The sequence below is a fragment of the Pinus tabuliformis genome, chromosome 2_2 (genome assembly GCF_031772625.1).
Source record: "Pinus tabuliformis cultivar Carrire ecotype Pingquan chromosome 2_2, CPIR1, whole genome shotgun sequence".
NCBI classification, from domain to species: Eukaryota; Viridiplantae; Streptophyta; class Pinopsida; order Pinales; family Pinaceae; genus Pinus; species Pinus tabuliformis.
This window is the reverse complement of record NC_142300.1, coordinates 139,380,063-139,402,277: the sequence shown is the minus strand read 5'-3', so window position 1 is coordinate 139,402,277 and position 22,215 is coordinate 139,380,063.

The window sequence follows — 22,215 nt, the reverse complement described above, 5'->3', positions numbered from 1 at the left end:
CCCCCCTGAACGAGTTTACACGGATGCCCTCAAATGACCCACCTGAATGAGTTTACATGGGTGTCCACACTATTGAAATGAAGGAACAAGGGAGAGATGGGAAAATGAGTTGTACGATCGTGCACAAAGCCCATCTCAGGTCACAACTTTACATTTTTGATACACGCTCGTGTGGTCGGACGTGCCCTCACACTGAATGACACGACCGAATGAGTTTACGCAGGAGCCCTCAAATGACCCTATCGAATGATTTTACATGGAAAACGACCCTCCTGAACGAGTTTACATGGCAAATGAGTAGGCCCGAACGAGTTTACATGAGCATTCTCAAATGACTCGCATGAACGAGTTTACATGGTCGCCCTCAAACGACCTGCTTGAGTGAGTTTACACAAGCGCCCTCAAATGACCCGCCCGAACGAGTTTACATGGCCACCCTCAAATAACCCGCACGAACAAGTTTTCATGGAAAACAACCTCCCTGAATGAGTTTACACAGGTGCCCTCAAATAACCCACCTAAATGAGTTTACATGGAAAACAACTCGCCTAAATGAGTTTACATAGCAAACAACCCTCAAATGACCCACTCGAATGATTTTACATAGAAAATGACCCTCTCAAACGAGTTTACACAGGTGTCGTCAAACGACCCACCCAAACGGTTTTATATGGAAAACGTCTTGCCTGAACGAGTTTGTTACATAGTAATTTGTCACTGTCTTCATTCCAGTCTTCCTACTGTGCCATGTGTCCAAGTCATACATGCTCATATTAGACAAATGCTCTCTGATGTTGCCAAATGACCCACTTTTCCTAAGTATCTTCCTCATCGCGTCTGTTGGCTAAATAAACGCGTTGAAGGGCGCTCCTAAATAGTCCAGAAGCACTGCCATCATGGAAGTACACTTGTTTCCCACGATGGTCTGATTTTATGTGCCAGCGCGAAGTTACTTGTAATCTTTAGCGATGACCTGACTAGCTACGTTACTCAATAGCGATGTCAGCACTGAAGATCAGTTATGTACCTGCAATGATCTAGATTGGGCGAATTTGTTCCAACATTCGGCCTTCCAGATGACTCTAGACCTGGTTGTTGGCATAGCTTGTATCGCCCTTCTTTCTTTGGCATGGCTGTTCCGTCATTTGTGCTACCTTCCTTGGAGATAAGCTCACTCTTCCACCTTTCATGGAGGCTTCTTCTCCTATTTAAACTCTCTCCATTGCTATGCACTGCTAGTTTTGGGATAGTTTTTGGATAGTTTCTGATAGTTGGCTAGTGGAGCAGTGTTGTTAGTGTTTGTGAGTTTGCTAGATAGCTGGTGTGAGTGTGACAAGTGTGGGATTGTTGATAGCTTGTGGAAGGTTGTGAAGTCCCCTTGATCTTGTGTAAAACTTATGAGTGAGAGAGACTTGTGTGTTGGGAGATCCATTTTCAAGGAGTGACTGCTTGAGGAACATGCTAGCTGGATCCCTTCTGAGAAGGCTTGTGACGTCAAGACTTTGGTTGTAAGATTACTCTTATTTCATTATTAATGCAACCAATGATGTTTTCGTATGTCTTGTATGTAATGTACTTGATAGCTCATGACTTCTTGACTTTGTGAGTAAATAGATCATCATTTTTTCCGGTTATGTGTTTTGTTGTATTTCCTTTGCATTGTTTTAGGTTGATCACTTGTTAAGGAGAAGAAAGCGGAAGCTGGAGCAGCGCAATGGAACTCCCTTGACCACCGGTCAAGGTAGGCCTCCAACTATGACTATTTAAGGAAAGCTGTTGTTGATCTGTCCTTGTTTGTGACAAGACCCACTCTAGGGCTAGAGGGGAATGCTTACGTCGAGAAGTTGGCATTGGCTGCTATTTGTGTCGTCCAACGTTTCTACCATTATATCTTGTTGCACACTACGATAGTGGTTTCTGATTTCAACCCAATGATGTACATCCTATCACGTCAGTTGCTGGGGGGCAAGTACTCAAAGTGGATTATCATCCTCCAAGAGTTCGACTTGGAATTTACCACTAGCAAGTCTAAGAAATCCCTCGTCTTTGTTGAGTTGCTTTGCTCTCTACCATTTCCTACTGCGCCCTCTCGATTAGAGGATGATATCTCAGATGAAACTCTATTCTTAATTAGCACCCTCGATCCCTGGTACGGGGATATCATCATCTATTTGCAGACGTCCTCTTTTCGTCCCGATGTGTCTAAGGATGCTCACCGATGGTTTTGTCATTAGTCTCAACCCTATCAGATTATTGGGGACACCCTGTACCGTCTCGGCTCCAACTTTGTTCTCCGTCGATGCTTAACATTCAAGGAAGCTGAGCGAGTTTTAAATGACTACCATTCTGGTACCTATGGTGGTCACATGTCTAGATATTCTACTGCTCAAAAGATCCTCCGTGTTGGGTACTTTTGGCCCTCCATCTTCAAGGATTGCATTCTCATCGTCCATTCTTATCATGAGTGCCAAATCTACCAGCGGAAGATATGTGCACCTCCTGCTCCATTGCACCTTGTTGTTACCGTCGGCCCTTTTACAAAATGGGGCATTGATTATATGACTTGTAACCCTCGCTCGGCTGAGGTGCATGGGAATATCATCGTTTCCATTGATTACATCACAAAATGGGCCGAGTTGATGCCCACAGTATCTGAAGACGGTCACACAGTAGCTTAATTTTTGTTTAATCATGTTATTTCATTGTTCGAAGTCTCTCAGGCTATCATCACTGATCATGGTAAGCATTTCTGTAATCACATGATGACTGAGCTAACAACCCAGCTAGGCTTGCAGCATGATAGCTTGACTCCATACTATCCTCGGGCCAATGGCCAAGTAGAAGCCATCAACAAGGTTTTAGTTACGATGCTTCAAGGTACCATTGGCATGGACAATTCTAACTGGCACTTGATGTTTTTCTCTACCTTATGGGCCTACTGAACTTCTGTGAAGGATGCCACCAGTTTCACTCCATTCCAATTAGTTTACGGACTGGAGGCTACCCTTCCCATCGAGTGCGAGATCCCTTCTTTGAAATTAGCTGTTGAATTACTCCCCAACACTACTATGATAGAAGAATGCCTTCTTTACCTAGAATAGTTGGATGAGACGTGTCGACTAGCCTCTCTAGCTATTGAAGCACAGAAGAAGAGAGTGAAAACTCACTTCGATCATACTGTCCATCCTCGTTCTTTTGAAGGAGATTTATTCCTGCTCTACAATCAAGGCAATGATAAGCTGAGGGCAAGAAAATTCAAGTCCGTGTGGCATGGGCCTTATATTGTCAAGTGAGTTTTGCAAAAAGGGGCCTACGAGCTGATTGATTATGAAGGGAATCCTTTGGATAAGCCCCAAAATGGGCTTTACTTGAAAAAGTGTTATGCGTGAATTTCATGTACTTTGATTTGTACATACGTGTGCTTTTAGCAGGTGTGTTGTGTGTGCGTTTTCATGTTTTGGCTTGGTGTATAGGAATGATTGCTGCTTATTGTGTCTTTTGCTTCTTGTGCAGATGTCTGGTGCACCTTACGTTGGTTTTGTTGATGGTGCCTGTCGTAGTACCCACAACTTGTCTTCTGTTGCATGGGTGATCTACAATCCTCATGGTGAGTTGATAGACCTCCAAGGTGTTTGTCTAGGTTGTACCACGAACAATGTCATTGAATATAGTGCTATTATTGAGTTACTGGCCGAGGCGATCAATCTTGGTATTCATACATTGGTTGTGAACCTGGACTCTCAGCTTGTCGTTCACCAGCTCAATGGGCGATACTCCATCAGAGACCATCAGATTTTAAGGTTGTATATTTACGTGTTAAATTTTTAGAAAGGAATTTTGATTCATCACATATCAGCATATTCCATGAATATTAAACACATTAACTGATGCATTGGCTAACCATGTATTAAACAGACATTTGTGTAACATGTAATCAAAACAGCATACAAGAAGCATGTAAAACATAATAATGAACCATAGAAATATGTATATATATATATATATATATATATATATGTGTGGCACACCGAGGCTCTCAAAAAATAAGTGTACATGTCCAAATAGAGTCTGTGTTCTCCATACATCCGAGACACATGTCTCTCAAAAAATCACTAGCGAGAAATAAAACCTAGGTGTCTACTGCGGTGGGTTATGCTCCCTATATCATACCACCGCCCATGCCACCCACCTCAACAGGTGGTGCACCCTGGGTTTCACTCCTACTATGTGGATCTGGAATGCTATGGGGACCTCCTTGATCCCCATGTAATTTGGAATCCTAGCTGTCAGGCCCTCAAGGTTCCGAGCCACTGTCTCCACTGTATCATCAGTTGGGGGAGCCAAGGTTAGTGCTGCAATGCCTTGCGCATCCCTCTGTGCCTCTGGAGCCAACCCAATGAGTCTCACTTTTCCTACATCTGCATACCATAGCGTTCGTTATTAGGACATATACATGAAAAAAAATAAAAAAAATATCATAAAAAATAAAATGCAAAAAATGTGATCAAGTGTCTTACAGCCATCAACCTATTGCTCTCCAGCGAACAACTGCATGTCAGGATCTCCGCGGAAGTCCATGCCAACATATGGCCAATCCTCCATGAAGATCATCTGGCACTCCAGCCACTCTCAAAACAATGTCCCTCATGGCACTGGTCGTCTACCACCTCCTTGCAGCATGACATGTGCCCACCGTGTGGCCCTGGGCTCATGTCGTCTAGGAAAATGCAGATCCATGTCCTATAACTGCAGTGCCTACACCCGCTCTAGCATGAGCAGGACTAAGATGGATCCATAACAAACTACTTCATCTCTCTTCGATGGCAGTTGGTAAGTTTCCTCTTCATGTTCACTGTCACCGTTTCTGCCCAGTTAAACATGGTTGGATTGAGACATTCGAGATCCAGCCGAAGATGGGTCTTCGAAGCCTCATGTTGGGCTTTGGAGCCCACTACCCATGTCACCATGAAAAGCATAGCACAAAGGACCACGTCATCCACTATTGGGATTGACACCTTCCCACTCCTCGTTTTGTGTGCCCGTGGGTACACTTGAGACATCAACATCTCTAAGGAATCACCCTCGGGTCACTACCCCTCCAGAATGGGCCTATCACCATGACGGGACAACCCGGTCAAAAATATATATGTCTGTAGTGTCAAACTTGATATCCCAGCCTCGGATGATGAATTTCCCATCTATGGGATTCCAGGCCCTGATCAGTAGCTCCAGTAAATTAGGTTGTGACCAAAGGTGTAGAGTGAGGAAGAATTTGAGCAATCCGCATGCTCGTAATGCACTTCGGCACCCCAAATCAATGAAAGCTTCCACATCATTGTCATCATGCATTCATTCTTGCCAGACAAATTCCATTATCGCCTGCATGACGATAAAAATTGAATTATCGCTTTGTTCACCAAATTCAACGTGTAATTTGCATAAAAGATAAGCTCGCGTTGTCATCGCGCCTGTTTTTAAAACAGACGCAATGACATGAGGTTGCTAGTTCTATTTTTTTGCAGTCATCATGGAAGTACATCAATTTTCTGCAATGATCGGAGTACGTTATGTGTCAATTTTTTCGGTAATCGTGCACTCGAAGGCTATACCAGCGATGATCGAGCGGCGGAGCTTGGTCCAAAAATCCGCCTAAACTAACACATTTAACATTCAAAATGAATGAAAAAGGTATGGAATTGAAGCGCAGGATGACGATTGTTTACCTGGAACCAGTTTCGGGGTGAATGTTGGATGAACAAGGCCGTAATTAGCTCGCCAACTTTGGTGCTCCAAAATGCTACACAATGAAATGAAAAGTAACAATGGTAAAAATGGTTGGATTAACCCCTTTTTATAGTAATTTTTGGAAATAAAAAAATTATATTTTGTAAATGTGGGTTTTTTCTCATTTTTTGTCACATCGTTAGTCAAATTATGGTTTTTTATATCGAATGGGTTCACGTTTGACGTGCTTTGTGTAGAGCTACAGGTAGTGGAAGTATGTCAGCTTTGTGTACACTTGGTCGAAACAAGTCGTCTTTAACACTCTTTTCCGACTTGAAAAAAGAAAATATAGCTGAGTTATCCCTCTTGACTCGTTAAAAGGAAAAAGAGGTGACCACCTTTAAGCTCCTTTCCGACCGTGTAAACACAAAAAGATTGTCGGGCCTTTGTTGTTTCAAGCTCGTCATCGGTTGCGAAATGACGTGATTCTGACCACTTTTCTACTTTTTGGGGTCGAAGTCACTAGTTACGAAAAGTAATCCTCAATCGTAATGGTCGAGTGGTTCTTTCGAGTATCGTTTTATACTTTTTCGGGCTCGGGAGACACAAATTTACGAAAAAGGACCCCCCTGGAATTTTCTTTTCCGTGTCTTTTTCAAACTCTCTAAACATGAAAAATACTCCGAGTTTTACCTATGTCAGACTCGTTAAACCCTGACGACATTGGACTCATCACCATGACAAGACTCGAGCTTCTCCTTCCTAGGGGGCGGTAAACTATTACTAGGTTGGACTCAACAATAGGTTTATCCTTGATTGTTTGTGATAGCTAGTCACTCTTGAACATTGACGCTTTGCTTCTTGTCAGGTTGGGACATCCATACATCGTCATTTTGCCTTCCGTGGGTTTGGGTTACCATTCAACCTCATTCCATCTGATTCATACCTTTTCCATTGTGCCTCTAATCCCTTAGTACCTAAATGCTGCCACCCTCCGAAGTCATGTTGCGGACATGTTCGAGAGTATAATCCTTCTACAGACACCCTCTCCCTCTCCTCTGATACTCTGTCTCACCATCTACCACTTGTTCCTTGTCTCGTGTCATTGATGGGAGAAACAACATGGCCCTCCTACGATGGGTCATCTCCTGTCGACATCAGCTCATTATCCAGGAGATTGATCTAGAGATCCCCTTTGGTACCTTAGAGCTTGCATGCCTCAATGGCAAGTTCTTCGCACTTGACAGTTGACTTTCATCATTGGTTGTTGATTGGGTGATTCCACGAGTGTTCTACATTAGCTCCTTCTTCACACTTTGTGGATTGTGCTAGCTAGTACCTTGAGAACCATTGACATTATTGGTGGTTTCTCTCACCCTTGTTAACAGTTCTCATCATTGACCGGTAATCAAGTGACTTTCTATCATACTTGACCTCAGCACATCTATTCGCATGCTAGAATTTGTACTACGATCGGATGGGTTCAAGACCCCAAACTCAGATTACCATGTTTAGGCTGTGTGGATTGGTTTATGATTACATAACTCATTGATGGATGGCTGTGACCATACCTGAGTCCTCATGAATGGCTGCGACCATACCATTATTTTTATCATGGTCTCCTTAGCTGGATGGCTGCGCCCATGCCTAGACTACATGTAATTCATTATCAGAGATATCAGTTGTACTTGCAAGTTCTTCCAGATGGTGTTCTAGCTTAGCCAGTTTCGTAAAGCATTTCACCCCTCCCTCTCTCTCGGGCTTCATACTTTAGGGGACATCTGTTACACACTAATTTGTCACTGTCTTCACTCCAGTCTTCCTACTGTGCCATGTGTCCAAGTCAAACATGCTCATATAGGATAAATGCTCTATGATGTTGCCAAATGACCCACTTTTCCTAATTTATCTGCCTCATCATGTCCGTTGGCTAAATAAACGCGCTAAAGGGCGCTCCTAAACAGTCTAGAAGCACTGCCATCATGAAAGTACACCTGTTTCCCGCGATGGTCTGATTTTATGTGCCAACGCGAGGTTTCTTGTAATATTTAGCGATGACCTGACTAACTACATTACTCAATAGCTATGTTAGCATTAAAGATTAGTTATGTACCCTCGATGATCCAGATTGGGTGAATTTGTTCCAACAGTCCTTCGAAATAACTCCAGACCTGGTTGTTGGTATAGTTTGTATCGCCCTCCTTTCTCTGGCATGGAGGCTCCTTGGAGATAAGCTCACTCTTCCACCTTTCATGGAGGCTCCTTCTCCTATTTAAACTCTCACCATTGCTATGCACTGCTAGTTTTGGGATATTTTTTGGATAGTTTCTGATAGTTGGCTAGTGGAGCAGTGCTGTTAGTGTTTGTGAGTTTGCTAGATAGTTGGTGTGAGTGTGAAAAGTGTGGGATTTTTGATAGCTTGTGGAAGGTTGTGAAGTGCCCTTGATCTTGTGTAAAACTTATGACTGAGAGAGACTTGTGTTTTGGGAGATCCATCTTCAAAGAGTGAATGCTTGAGGAAAATGCTGGCTAGATCCCTTCTGAGAAGGCTTGTGACGTCAAGACTTTGGTTGTAAGCTTATTCTTATTTCATTATTAATGCAATCAATGATGTTTTCCTATGTATTGTATGTAATTTACTTGATAGCTCATGACTTCTTGACTTTGTGAGTAAATAGATCATCGTTGTTTCCAGTTATGTGTTTTGTTGTATTTCCTTTGCATTGTTTCAGGTTGATCACTCATTAAGGAGAAGGAAGTGGAAGCTGGAGAAGCACAATGGAACTCCATCAACCACCAGTTGAGGTAGGCCTCCAACTATGACTGTTTAAGGAAAGCTATTATTGATCTATCCTTGTTTGTGACTAAACCCACTCTAGGGCTAGACGGGTGCCTCTGTTCGCAGAGGGAACACTTTCCTACATCATAGAGTTTACATGGGAAAACAACCTACCCGAACGAGTTTACATGGGCAAACAACTTGCCCGAATGAGTTCACATGGCAAACAACCCACTTGAATGAGTTTACATGGGTTCCAACACACGACCAAAATGAAGGCACAAGGGAGAGTCAGGCAAACGGGCCAAATGAATGTGCACAAATCCCACCCCCAGTCACAACTTAACATTTTTGATATGGCCACATGTGCCCTTGGTGCCCTCACATGACACATCACGACCCAAGCTAACCTGACCCGCCCTAACGCGTTTACACATGCACCCACACACGACATGTCCTGACCCACCTGAATGAAATTTGGGGTTTCCATGGGTGCGCGACCCAATGAAGGCACGAGGGAGTATCAGGCAAACAGGCCACACGAACGTGCAGAAGACACACGGGTGGTCATGACTTAGTATTTTTGGCATGGCCACGTGTGCCCGGGCACCCACACATGGCACGACACGACCTGACCAGCCCTGGGTGAGCTGACCCGACCCTCTTGAACGAGTTTGGACAGGCACCCACACACGACATGACATGACCCAACCCAAACAAAATTTGGGGTTTCCATGGGTGCAAAATCTGAGCGAAATTTTGGGTTTCCATATGTGCATGACCCGAACGAAGGCACAAGGGAGCATTGGGGGTCATGACATAGCATTTTTGGCACTGCCATGTGTGCTTGAGCACCCACACATGACACGACCTGACCTGCCCGAACGAAATTTGGGGTTTCCATGGGTGCACGACCCAAATGAAGGCACGAGGGAGTGTCGGGAAAATAGGTTGCATGAATGTGCAGAAGGCACACGGGCGGTCACGTCTTAGCATTTTTTGCACGGCCACATGTTCCTAAGCACCCACACATGGCACAGCACGAACCAACCCAACTCGCCCGAATGCGTTTACACGAGCACCCACACACAACACGACCCGACCCACCTGAATGAAATTTGGGGTTTCCATGTGTGCATGGCCCGAACGAAATTTTGGGTTTCCACGGGTGCACGATCTGAATGAAGGCACGAGGGATCGTCAGGAAAACGGGCTGCACGAACGTGCAGAAGACACATGGGTGGTGACAACATAAATTTTTGGCACGATAATGTCTGCCCGGGCACCCACACACTGCACGGCATGACTTGACCTGTCTTGGGCAAGCTGACTTGACCCAACCAAATGAAATTTGGGGTTTCCATGGGTGCATGACCCGAACAAAGGCACGAGGGAGCATTAAGCAAATGGGCCGCACAAACGTGCAGAAGACACACGAGAGGTCATGACTTAGCATTTTCGACACGACCACATGTGCCTAGGCACCCACACATGACACAACACGACCTTCCTTGATGTTCTTGATGTTCTTCAAGTTGCTTTCTTAAAATTGACTTGCTTGATGACTTGAGTCGTAGTGCCTTTCATTTTTCAAGATGGTGTAGCTTGATGTAGGTCCCTCTTTGATTTGTTCTTCTTGTAGGTGCCTTTATACAAGGCGTTTCTTCTTACCTTGTAGTCTTCCATGATGAATGATAGATGCTAGACCTTCTTATCCTTGATGTGATTGAGACTTCTTGGCTTGATGCTTCAACGTTGTGGATTTTCTTGAGATTCCCTTTCCTTGATGTGTCACCTTAGCTCCAATACCGCATTGAAGAATCTGGGGCAATGGGGTATAGCAGGATTCTTCTAGACTTTATAACAATTTGTGAAGCTCTTTTAGAATTTATTTTGTTATCTTAATCTTATTCTCTTCTTATTAATGCATGTGTGTTTACTTCATCAAACTGGTGCCAAAAACATAAGAACAAGAACAAAAGATGTTGGCTCTTTGCCAGGGCAAAACCTCTCTCTCTCAGAGAGGAAAACCATTTCATAAATTTCTCTTATTGAAGCTTCTTATTGGTCATTGCAAAGCCCTAGACCCTTGACAAGAATATCCTCCAAGCACAAGTCAAGTCCTTCCTCCTCTCTGCACTTTGTTTCTTTGGCACTTCATTCCCCGACACTGTGTCCTTCTTTCAACTTTTGATAGTCCTTGGTGGACTAGCTCTAGAAGAGACTCCAACCTTTGATCCTTAGTGAGATCCTTTACCAATGAAGAAACCTTCATTCTCTTGACCAACCGAGCCTTTTTCTTGATGTGAGGTTGCAAACTCGATGTACACCAAGTTTACTGCACCTGGGGTGATTTCCATCATGACGAGACATGGAAACCCCAAATTTCCCGCACTTGGGAGGCTTTTGACAAGGCAGGACATGGAATCCCTAGGTTCCCTGCAATTTGGTGACTTTTGTTGAGGAGGGACTGGGAGACCCCATGTCACGATCCTATCCTAGTGGTAGTATTTCAACCACAAATAAGTGGGTGCATGTTGGGTCCCTATAATACTAGTGATTACCCCATTACTATTGTAGTTATACTCCTTATTTATATTGTTGTGCCCCTATTACCCCCATATTGTTATTTCTGTGCCCCACAGAATCCCTCTATTGTTATTTTTGTGGCTTTATATTATTATTGTTAGGTTGGCTGGATTATATTGTGACTCCGTAGACTCCTATATATAGAAAGGAGGTTTTGTCATTTGTATCATCCAAGAATTGTTCATTTATGTAATGTAAAGGAGGTTTCCCCCTCTAAGAGGCTGAATTCTAAGGTGTTGATCTATCTTTTCTATCTTTTCTTGAGTTGGTTTCATAACATTTGGTATCAGAGCTTTGGATTCTAGGGTTTCGCTGTTCCAAACAGGTCATCGTGGAATTTTCGCTATAACATTTTTTCTGTGACGTTTCAGAAGTCGCAAAAACAACCCATTTGAGAAGAAATCACGTTGAATCTTGGGTCCAAATTTCAGAGCTTTTTGCACGATATTTGTGGAGATATGATCTGAGGAAGTTGGTCTTTTTGAAGACTCCTGAATTACATTCAAAACAGGTGACCTGGGGAAAATCTTCATAACGTTCTCTCTGGGGATCGGATTGAAATTTCATCAGGAGGTATAGAAAGAGGACGGACTGTAGTTTCTTGTGTGTGTGTGTTTCGTATTCAAAGGTTGAAACAGTGACTCGTGGCACATCGTACAATTTTGCTATGCTGAACCAGTCTAAAATAAAGTCACTGTGGGAGATTTCACATAACTCTTCCTTGGAGAATCCAATTTGGCTCAGACTTGTGGCATTGGAAAGAGGACACGAAAGGCTACTATAGGTAGCAATTTCAGAATTGGATGATTTGAAATGATAGAGATACATCAGATTCAATATCAGGCTTCTATAAAGTGAAAAAAGGTGTGTAGTTTTTTTTTAAATTTTTGTGTAAGCTTGGTTTAACGGAATTAAAAGGGCATAGTAAAGCATTATTATCGGTAACTGATGCCCCGAGGAAAGAAAATGCAAACACCTAGTAAGGAACCTGAAATCTCTAGGATGACTCATGAAGAAGAGGAAGAAATGCTACATTATATATCAAAATTACAAGAACAAGTGCAACAAATGTCACGCTCACAAAAGCTAACAGAAGCTAAGATAAGTGGCGTGGAATCTAAGATTAAGGGAATGGAAGCTAAGATGGATGATTCGAAGACAGATTTGAAGAGAGACATGGCATATTTGAAGATAGATTTGAAGACAGACATGGAAGAATTGAAGAAGTTGCTACAAGAAAGGGTCACTAATGGTGAAAAGGTAGTAAAGGAAACTCATGATGAGAACAAAAGAAATGTTAATCATGATTCCATAGACGCTAATGTTGGATCAAAGAATCACCATATTCCAAAAAATCGATATGAGGAAGTTTGATGGCAAGGATCCCGCCACATGGATATTACAGATGGAGCAATTCTTCGATCTCAATAATGTGCAAAACACACAAAAGGTATGTATGGAAACTGTATATTTGGAACCAAATCAGTTTGTATGGTATCAATGGCTTTGCTCTCGTAAACAATTTTTCACTTGGGAAATTTTTACGAAATAATTGATAGCACATTATGAAGATACAAAAAGCAACACTTTTTTTAGCCAATTGATAAGTCTCAAACAAAAGGGTTCAGTAATGGAGCACATTGAGGAGTTCCAAAAATTGAACATAAGGGTAAAAGATATTCCAGAGGAGCATAGGATTGATGTGTTCATAGGGTCTTTAAAGGATAATATCCAACATGATGTTCGCCTTTGGGAACCTGATTCATTAGAGAAGCCATTCAGGTTAGCAAGAAAAATAGAAAGCAAAATTATGGCAACCAGGAAGCATACCACTCATAACTATAAAGACGGAAGTGTTTTTGCCCCTAGTCTTCCACAACCTATAAGGTTGACACCACAACAATTGGAAGAAAAAAGAGCAAAAGGGCTTTGTTACAGTTGTGATAGCAAATACACTAAAGGTCATAAGTGTGCTGAGAAGAAATTATTCTACATAGATTGTGAATAGGAAGAAGAAAAGGAGCAAGAAAGGTCAAAAGAAGAAGATATACTCCAGGAACAAAGCCTAGATGAAGAACAAATAAATCCGACCATATCTTGTAATACATTGGCGGGAATTACCACTCTTCAAACCATCAAGATAGAAGGACAAATCAAGAAGAAAAAGGTAATAGTGTTGATTGATTCAAGAAGCACCCACAATTTTATTCATTGTAGGGTAGTAAAAGAATTGAATTGCTTCCTATATCCAGCACCAGAGTTTCAAGTGATGATTGCAAATGGAGGAACAATAAATTGCTCTGGAAAGTGCCATAATATCAAGCTATCCATGGGAGAATATGTATTGACTAGCTCAATGCTTTCCATTCCAATGGGAGGTGCTGATGTCGTACTAGGAGTCTAATGGCTACAATCCTTGGGTACAATAGCTTTTAATTTTCAAGAACTTTTCATCAAATTTTCTATGGAAGGAAAGGAAGTTGAATTAAGGGGTATTGCAGGGAAACTAGGAAATATAATCAGCTCTAATGGCATGACAAAGCTTCTAAAAAAGGAGCAAAGAGGTGTAATTGCACAATTATGTTCACTAGATGTTTCCACATTGGAATCATCTGTTTCTCCATATCTCCAAAAAGTCCTGGACAATCATTACAAGGTATTTGAGACTCCAAAAGGTCTCCCACCTATGTGTGATCATGATCATGCTATTCATCTGATTCCAGGAAGTGTTCCTCCAAACATCAGGCCGTACAGATATCCCTATGTCCAAAAAAGTGAAATTGAATGTATGGTTGCAGAAATGCTAGAGGCTGGTATAATTCAACCGAGTCAAATTTCTTTCTCAGCTCCAGTAGTATTGGTGCACAAGAAGGATGGATCATGGTGCATGTTTCCAGATTATAGGGAGCTCAACAAGCTCACTATTAAAGATAAGTTCCCCATTCTTGTTATTGATGAATTACTAGATGAATTGCATGGATCAATTTACTTCACCAAGTTGGATCTTCGTTTGGGATATCACCAAATCAGAATGAAGATTGAAGACATTCTGAAAATGGTATTTAGAACTCATGAGGGTCATTATGAATTTTTGGTCATACCTTTTGGCCTTACCAATGCACCTTCAACATTCAAGGTTTGATGAATTCAATTTTCAAACCATTCCTTAGAAAATTTGTGTTAGTATTTTTTGATGATATACTAATCTACAACAAGTCTTGGAAGGATCATGTTGAACATGTTGACAGGGTGCTACAACTATTGGAGGAGAAACAATTATATGCAAAAAGATCCAAATGTTTCTTTGGAGTCCAAGAGGTGGAATATTTGGGTCATATTGTATCTCATGAAGGAGTTAAGGTAGACCCTAGCAAAATTAAAGTCATTAAGGAATGGAAAATCCCCACATCCATAAAGCATCTGCGAGGATTTCTTGGGTTGACAGGGTATTATCGCAAGTTTGTTAAGAATTATGGGAGAATAGCAGCACCTCTAACAACATTATTGAAGAAAGATTCATTTTCACGGACTCTGGAAGCAACAAAGGCCTTTGAACATCTTAAAGAGGCAATGTGCCAAGCACCGGTCTTAGCTACACCGAACTTCACAAAAACCTTTATTGTGGAATGTGATGCTTCAGGAAATGGAATTGGTGCTATTCTAATGCAAGATGAAAGACCCATTGCTTTTAAAAGTCATCCAATCAAGGGAAATTTTTTAAGCAAAGCTATTTATGAGAAGGAAATGTTAGCAATACTCCATGCACTTAAGAAATGGCGACCCTACCTAATGGGAAGACACTTCAAGGTAAAAACGGATCATGATAGCCTTAAATACTTTTTAGAACAAAGATTATCCTCTGAAGAGCAACAAAAGTGGGTCACAAAGATGTTGGGTTATGACTTTGAAATCATATACAAAAAAGGGAAGCAAAATGTGGTGGCAGATGCACTCTCAAGAAAGGATGAGGATGTGGAAGCATTGTTGTGTGCCATTTCTATTATCCAACCAGATTGGATAAACGAAGCAAGGGAGGAATGGAAGAATGACAAAGAAGTGTGGGCACTTATTCGAAAGCTAAAACAAGATTCCAGTACTTCTGATACATTTAGCTGGCAAAATGATTCGTTATGGTACAAAGATTGCTTATACCTCTGTAAGAATTCCCGGCTAAAACAAAAGATTCTTATGGAATTGCACACTTCTCCCTTAGGAGGGCACTTAGGATTTTTAAAAATGTACCACAGGGTTAAGAAGGAATTTTTTTGGGATGGCCTTAAATTAGATATTCAAAAGTTTGTGGCGGAATGTTTGGTTTTCCAGCAAAATAAAGTTGAAACAATTAAGACACCAGGTCTATTACAACCTTTATCCATTCCAAGCCAACGTTGGGAGGAGGTTTCAATGGATTTTATCAAAGGTTTACCCAAGTCTGAGGGAAAGAGTGTCATCATGGTGGTAGTTGACAGACTTACCAAGTATGCACACTTTTGTGCAATATCACATCCATTTAAAGCCAGTACAACTTCTACTACATTTATGGAAACAGTTCAAAAGCTACATGGAATCCCAAAGATTATTGTAAGTGACAGAGATCCCATTTTCACTAGAAATTTTTGGACAGAATTATTTTCTTGTCTTGGTACTCAGTTAGCTCATAGCTCATCTTATCATTCTCAATCTGATGGGCAAATTGAGATAGTAAACAAATGTTTGGAAGGATATCTTCGTTGCTTTGTATATGATAAACAGACACAATGGGTCAAATGGTTGCCTCTGGCTGAATGGTGGTATAACACTTCCTTCCATACAGCAACAAAAATGACCCCATTTATGGCACTTTATGGGTATCAACCGCCATCCATCACATCATATTTAAGAGAAAATTCTAAGGTTCAGGCAGTGGAACATCACATCGAACATCAACAACAAGTCCTCCAACTTGTTAGAGTCGGTCTAGTAGCCCTCCACCAGAGATCAAAACTCTTTGCATTTCATGATTAGGTGTCCCATCAGTGTGATCATGTTGCATTCCGTTAGGCATGCCATAATCCTGGTGGAGGGAGTTTGTGTCTTTCTATTCCTGTTACACTAAAAAATGTCACCATGACTATTTACAGTTAGTATGGCTCTATCAACAGTCATGCTATCCTCTTAGGCAAGTCTTATGCCTCTGCTCTCCATGTCAAACTCCAAAAAAGAGAGAAAGTCTTTATAAATGTATTTATCTCTGGGGACGCAGATTCTCTCAACCTTACCTGCGTGGACGCACCCAATGTTCACAAAAGCTACGTCTTTGGACGCTCTGTATGTAAAGGGGCAGGTGCGTCCCCCTGTAAAGGTTAAAATGCGCAAGTTTCATCTTTAAAAATTTACTTGTGGTCATTTCTAGAGCATTCTAGAAGGTTGTTCGACGTGTATTGAGCGCCTCCAGATGGTTCATGCACTCCTACCAAAGAGGAACTTATCCCATCAATAAGGGAGCTATCCCATCCAAAGAGGGGATTATCCCATTGATGGTGGACCTGATTAACTTCCTCTTGAGCACTATAAATACAGGCATTGGGCCAGAAGGAGGAGAGGTTGGAAGCTATACATTTCTAAGAGTAAATGCTGCAGGAATTAGGACTCCCATTTATAAGCTTGTGAGGAGAGATTTCCATCTTTGCTTGTTCTATTTGGAAGTGGGTGAGCTTTGTCAAAGTAAAGGAGAACTCTTCATGGAACCTGGGAGGGACTTGCACAACACCAAGGCTCAGGTTGTATTTGTTCCTTTTGTTACCTATTAATGCAAATGAGTCCATTCTTCTCAATAACTTGTTATTTATGAGTTGTTTCATGTACTCCTTGGTCTATGTGTTAAACATGCATTTAAAGGTCGATTTCTAGGCTTTGTTGTTTCAAAAGCCGGCATTCGCGTCGATCCCTCGAAGGTCGAAGCTATCATCAAATTGCCTCCTCCTTCGAGTTTGCGCCAACTCCAAAGTTTGCAAGGGAAAGCGAACTTTTTACGCCGATTCATCCCAAATTACGCCGAGGTCACTAAAGGTTTTACACGGTTGTTGAAACAGAACGCTCAATTATTTTGGGACGAGATTGCCCAACAATCTTTTGATGCACTTAAACACGCGTTGACCCATGCACCGTTGTTGCATCCTCCCAACTACAACCAGGACTACTTCTTATACCTCGCAGCTTCGCATTCCACCATTGGAATGGTGTTAGTTCAAGAAGATGAATTCGGCGCGGAACATGTGATATATTATCTTAGTAGGACCCTAAATCCCACTGAGCTAAAATATTCGCATGTGGAGAAATTGGCCCTGGCAGCCGTTCAAGCTGTCCAGCATTTTCGTCACTACATTCTTCTCCGTAAAACTACAGTTATTTCGGATTGCAACCCTATGATTTATATTTTGACAAAACAACTGCTAGGGGGCAAGTACTCTAAATGGATTGTTATCCTGCAAGAGTTCGACTTGGAGTTCGAGAAGTCCAAGTCTAAGAAATCCTTAGTTTTTGCGGAATTGATGTGTGATTTCCCTCGTGCTGACACAGAGACTGTGGCAGAGGAGTCCATTGCGGACGAATCTTTGTTTCTTATCAGTACTTTAGATCCATGGTACGAGGATATAATCATCTATCTCCAAACCCAAACCTTTCGGCCTGAAGCTTCCAAGGCGGAACGTCGAAAAATTCGGTTTCAATCCCAGCAATACAAAATTATTGGAGATACACTTTATCGCCGGGGGGCAGACTTAGTTTTTCGACGTTGTTTAACTCACGAAGAGGATGAGAGGGTTTTGAATGATTGTCACTCTGGAGCATGTGGCGGTCATATGTCTGGGTATGCCACAGCTCAGAAGGTGTTGCGCGCTGGCTATTTCTGGCCGTCTATGTTTAAAGATTGTATCATTGCAGTCCAGAAGTGCCACAACTGTCAAGTGTTTGATCGCAAGATGCGCGCACCACCTGCTCCTCTCCACCCTATAATTGCCGTTGGTCCATTCGCCAAATGGGGTATCGACTTTATTACTTGTAACCCTCACTCGGCCGGGGGGCATGCGTATATCATCCTCGCGGTTGATTATTTTACTAAATGGGCCGAAGCGATGCCTACATTCGACGCAAGCGGCAAAACAGTTGCAGTTTTCGTATTCAATCATATTATAACTAGGTTTGGTGTCCCACAAGCAATCATTACTGACCATGGGAGCCATTTTCGAAACATCATGATGACTGAGCTTACAAGCCAGCTTGGTTTGCGCCACGATAGCTCTACTCCTTATTATCCGCAAGCCAACGGTTTGGTTGAGTCTATCAACAAAGTTCTGGTTATCATGATCCGACAAACCATTGGTATTCATCGGTCGAATTGGCACAACATGTTATTTTCAGCACTATGGGCATACCGAACCTCAGTGAAAACTTCAACAGGGTTCACCCCTTTCCAGCTAGTTTATGGCTTGGAAGCTGTGTTACCCATTGAATGCGAAATCCCATCACTTCAAATGGCTGTCGAATTACTTCCAGCTACTTCCGAAGAGGAGAAACGTTTATTGTACTTAGCTGAATTAGATGAGACTCGACGTGATGCTACATTGGCAATCGAGACTCACGCGAAGCGAATGAAAGCTCAGTATGATAGAAATGTGACCCCTCGAAGTTTTTCGGAGGGAGACCTAGTGCTATTATATGATCAAGCTAACGATAAGCTAGGTGCTGGAAAATTCGTTCCTATGTGGCATGGACCCTACATTGTAAAGCGAAAGCTAGCAAAAGGGGCTTATGAGCTGGTAGATTTTGATGGGGACTCTTTGGGCAAACCCAGAAATGGACTTTACCTAAAGAGGTATTATGCTTAAATGGTGGGTATGGAGAATTGTTAGTTAGGTTAGGTTTTCTTTCTAGCTAGTATGTTTGTTAGTTAGTCAGTGTGCTTAGCTTAGAGAATGTGTTTTTTGTCGTTATTCCGGCTTATCTTGGTTTTACTCTTGATATTGCAGATGTCGACGCCTCTCCAAACATATATTGGATTTGCTGATGGTGCTTGTCGTAGTACACGGAATATCTCTTCCACAGCTTGGGTTATCTATTCGCCCTCTGACGAGTTAGTTTCTATGCATGGGGTAAGCCTCGGTCAAACAACGAACAACATTGCAGAATACAGTGCAGTGGTCGAATTATTATCCGAATCTATTTCATTTGGAATTCGACGTTTGATAGTGAGGTTAGATTCTGAACTTGTTGTATTACAGCTTAATAGAGTTTATGCCATTAGAAATCCTGTGTTATTAAGATTGTTTTTGAGAGTGCGTCTCTTGGAACGTGAATTTGACTACATTGAATATCAGCATATTCCAAGGTCTTTAAATACATTAGCAGATGCAATTGCTTCTCGAATGTTGGACAGACATTTACGATAATCATGCAAGTAAATTTAAAAACATTTCATCACATATGTTAAACAAGATAAGCCGGTAATAGTGATATATATATAGATAGGAGTGTGTCAAAAAATATACATCGTCTTCGATCATAGGTTGAAAAACACCTTATGATCGGCAAAAATGATAAAGTACAAAAAGTCAAAATGTCACATGTGTCTACAAAGTGACTAGCCAATCACTGGTGGTGCTCCCTATACGACACCACTGCACGGGCTACCTTACACAAAAATCTCCTAAACGGTCCAGGGACTGCAACTACATAGCACTGAAGTCTGATAGGAATATCATCTATGTGGTCTCAGGCATATCCGCCGTCAGACGCTCTAGATCCTGCTCCAACTCAGCTAGTGACTCTGCAGCCGCGTCCTGTGGGGCCGGTACCGGTGCAACTGGATGTCTCCTCTCAAAAGGCCGGAGGTTGGCTGGGCGCTCTGGACCAACATCTGCATTTTGAAAATTTTACTGTCAGTTTTGAGACGATATATATAAAAAAAAAAAAATACATAATTTGAAAACTTGTGAAAAATAAAGTACCTCTATCGTCCCATTGTTCTCCTTGTGGAAGAACCATGTCCGGATCACCTCGAAAATCTACTCCGGCATACGGAAAGTCCTGGATCGAAAAAACCTAGTCCTCTAACCAGTGAAAATAACTATCAGAGAATCGAACAATCGCCGCGCCCTCGTCAGGATGCCGGGCCATCACCGCAACCCATCGTACCAGCTTTGGCTCCCGAGGACCCAAGATATCAACAGTGAGTTGCTGAGGGATCAGCATCGGAACTCTCTCTAAGGCAAAGCTCACGACTAGAGGTCCATATCCAAAGGTCTTCAGTCGTCCGTTCTTTGCCCTAGTCAGTTGGCTCTTCATATTAGCCGACACAGCATCACACCAGTTGAAAATGGTGCCTTGGTAACAGTCAATTGCCATCCGCATTTGGGACCCAGAGGCAATATGTAAAGCGGATGTGCCGCAAATTCTGGTAACCGTGAAAGCTATAACTTTGAGTTCACGCAGAGAGATGTGTTTGATTTCCACGCCTTTCGCATGGTGTGCATTGGGTGTGCACCAATCTGCCCGGAGACTAGCAAGGGATTAGCCACCCGCCCTAGTCCCAGCTAGATTGAGTTGCTCGCCTCTATTTGGCAAGCCAGTGAGAAAGTATACATCAGAGGGCTCTATCTCGAGCTGATGCCCTCCGATGTAAAAACATTGCTCTTGAACGTTCCATCTCTCAACCAGCCATTCCAAGAATCTCACCTGAGCCCTCATGCCAGGTATGGCCCAGTATTTATATAGCCCGCATGCTTTTAGGGCATCAATGGAAGGTTGATGTTCAATTGCAGCTAAATCGACGTCCTTGTGCTCTCTTTCTCTCCAATCCAACATGGTGAGTGCCCTACAGACCAAGAAATAATGATTAGAATTGATTTGGGGAAATTTGAATGGTTATTTGTGGAGATTGGGGTTTCAAATTCTGCCTTTCACGGGGGACGCACCCCGCGTTTAGAACACAGGGTGTCGGGACGCAGCTGGCCTGAAGGTGGGCTGCGTCCCCCGACCTTTTTCCTGTATAGGAAAAAGTCGGGGGACGCAGGTCACCCGAAGGGCACCTGCGTCCACCGCAGAGCGCATTTTGAAACCTAAAACCCCCCAAAAATCAAAACTAAAACCTAAAACACAATTTTAATCGGATGAAATTGAAGAGTAGGATGTTGTAAAATACCTGGAAGAGACGGCGTTCGATTCTGACGGTCGGATTTTCCACAGCGACCACGGGAAGTTTCTTGCCAAAAGCCCTTTTTTCAACCTCAACAGTAAAATGGTAAAAATGACATGGTAAAAAGTCTTTTTATAGGTTTTTTGGATGAAATTGTTCATTTTTCACCATGGAAGGATGTTTTTCAATGTATTTTTTCCTATCTTAAACAGGTATGAGTAATGTGTCGTTTTTGTGCAGGACAAAGGGATTTAGAGGGAAAATTGTCATTTTTCACGAACCAAAATATCAGAGTCATCTTTTAAGCCCTTTTCTGACTCCTAAAAAATGAAAAGATTGCCGGTCATTTCTTTTACACTCGTTAAAACGGAATTAAAAGACGGTCCCCTTATAGCTCTTTTCTGACCATAAAATCAGGAAAAGATTGCCGGGTTTTTGTCGTTTCAAACTCGATACGGAAATAAAACGACGTCTCCTTGATCACTTTTTACTTTTCAGGTCAGTGGCACTAATTATGAAAGTACTCCTTGGTCGCAAGATCAAGCGGTTCCCACAGGTATTATTTTATACTTTTTCGGGCTTGAGGGACACAAATCTACGAAAAAGTTCAACTTGGAGTCTTCTTAAGTTTTTCAGACTCTCTAAAATTGAAAAATGCCGAGTTTCTCCTATACTGGGCTCGTTAAACATTTCACAGTAAAGGACCTGTTCAATTACAAACAGGAACGAACCACTCCTTCCTAGGGTTCGAATCAAAACTAGGTTGGACTCATCCGAAGGATGAGCTTATAATCAAGCATATGTTATCCTCCTCAAGCTTGTTAAAAATAAAGAGGTACTTGCCAGAAATGGTGGGGGAAAAGAGAGAAGAATGAACCTATTTGTTACCTTTTGTCTCAGAAGAAACTTTATTACCACTCTTGAACACGACACTTTTCATTCACCTGGGTTG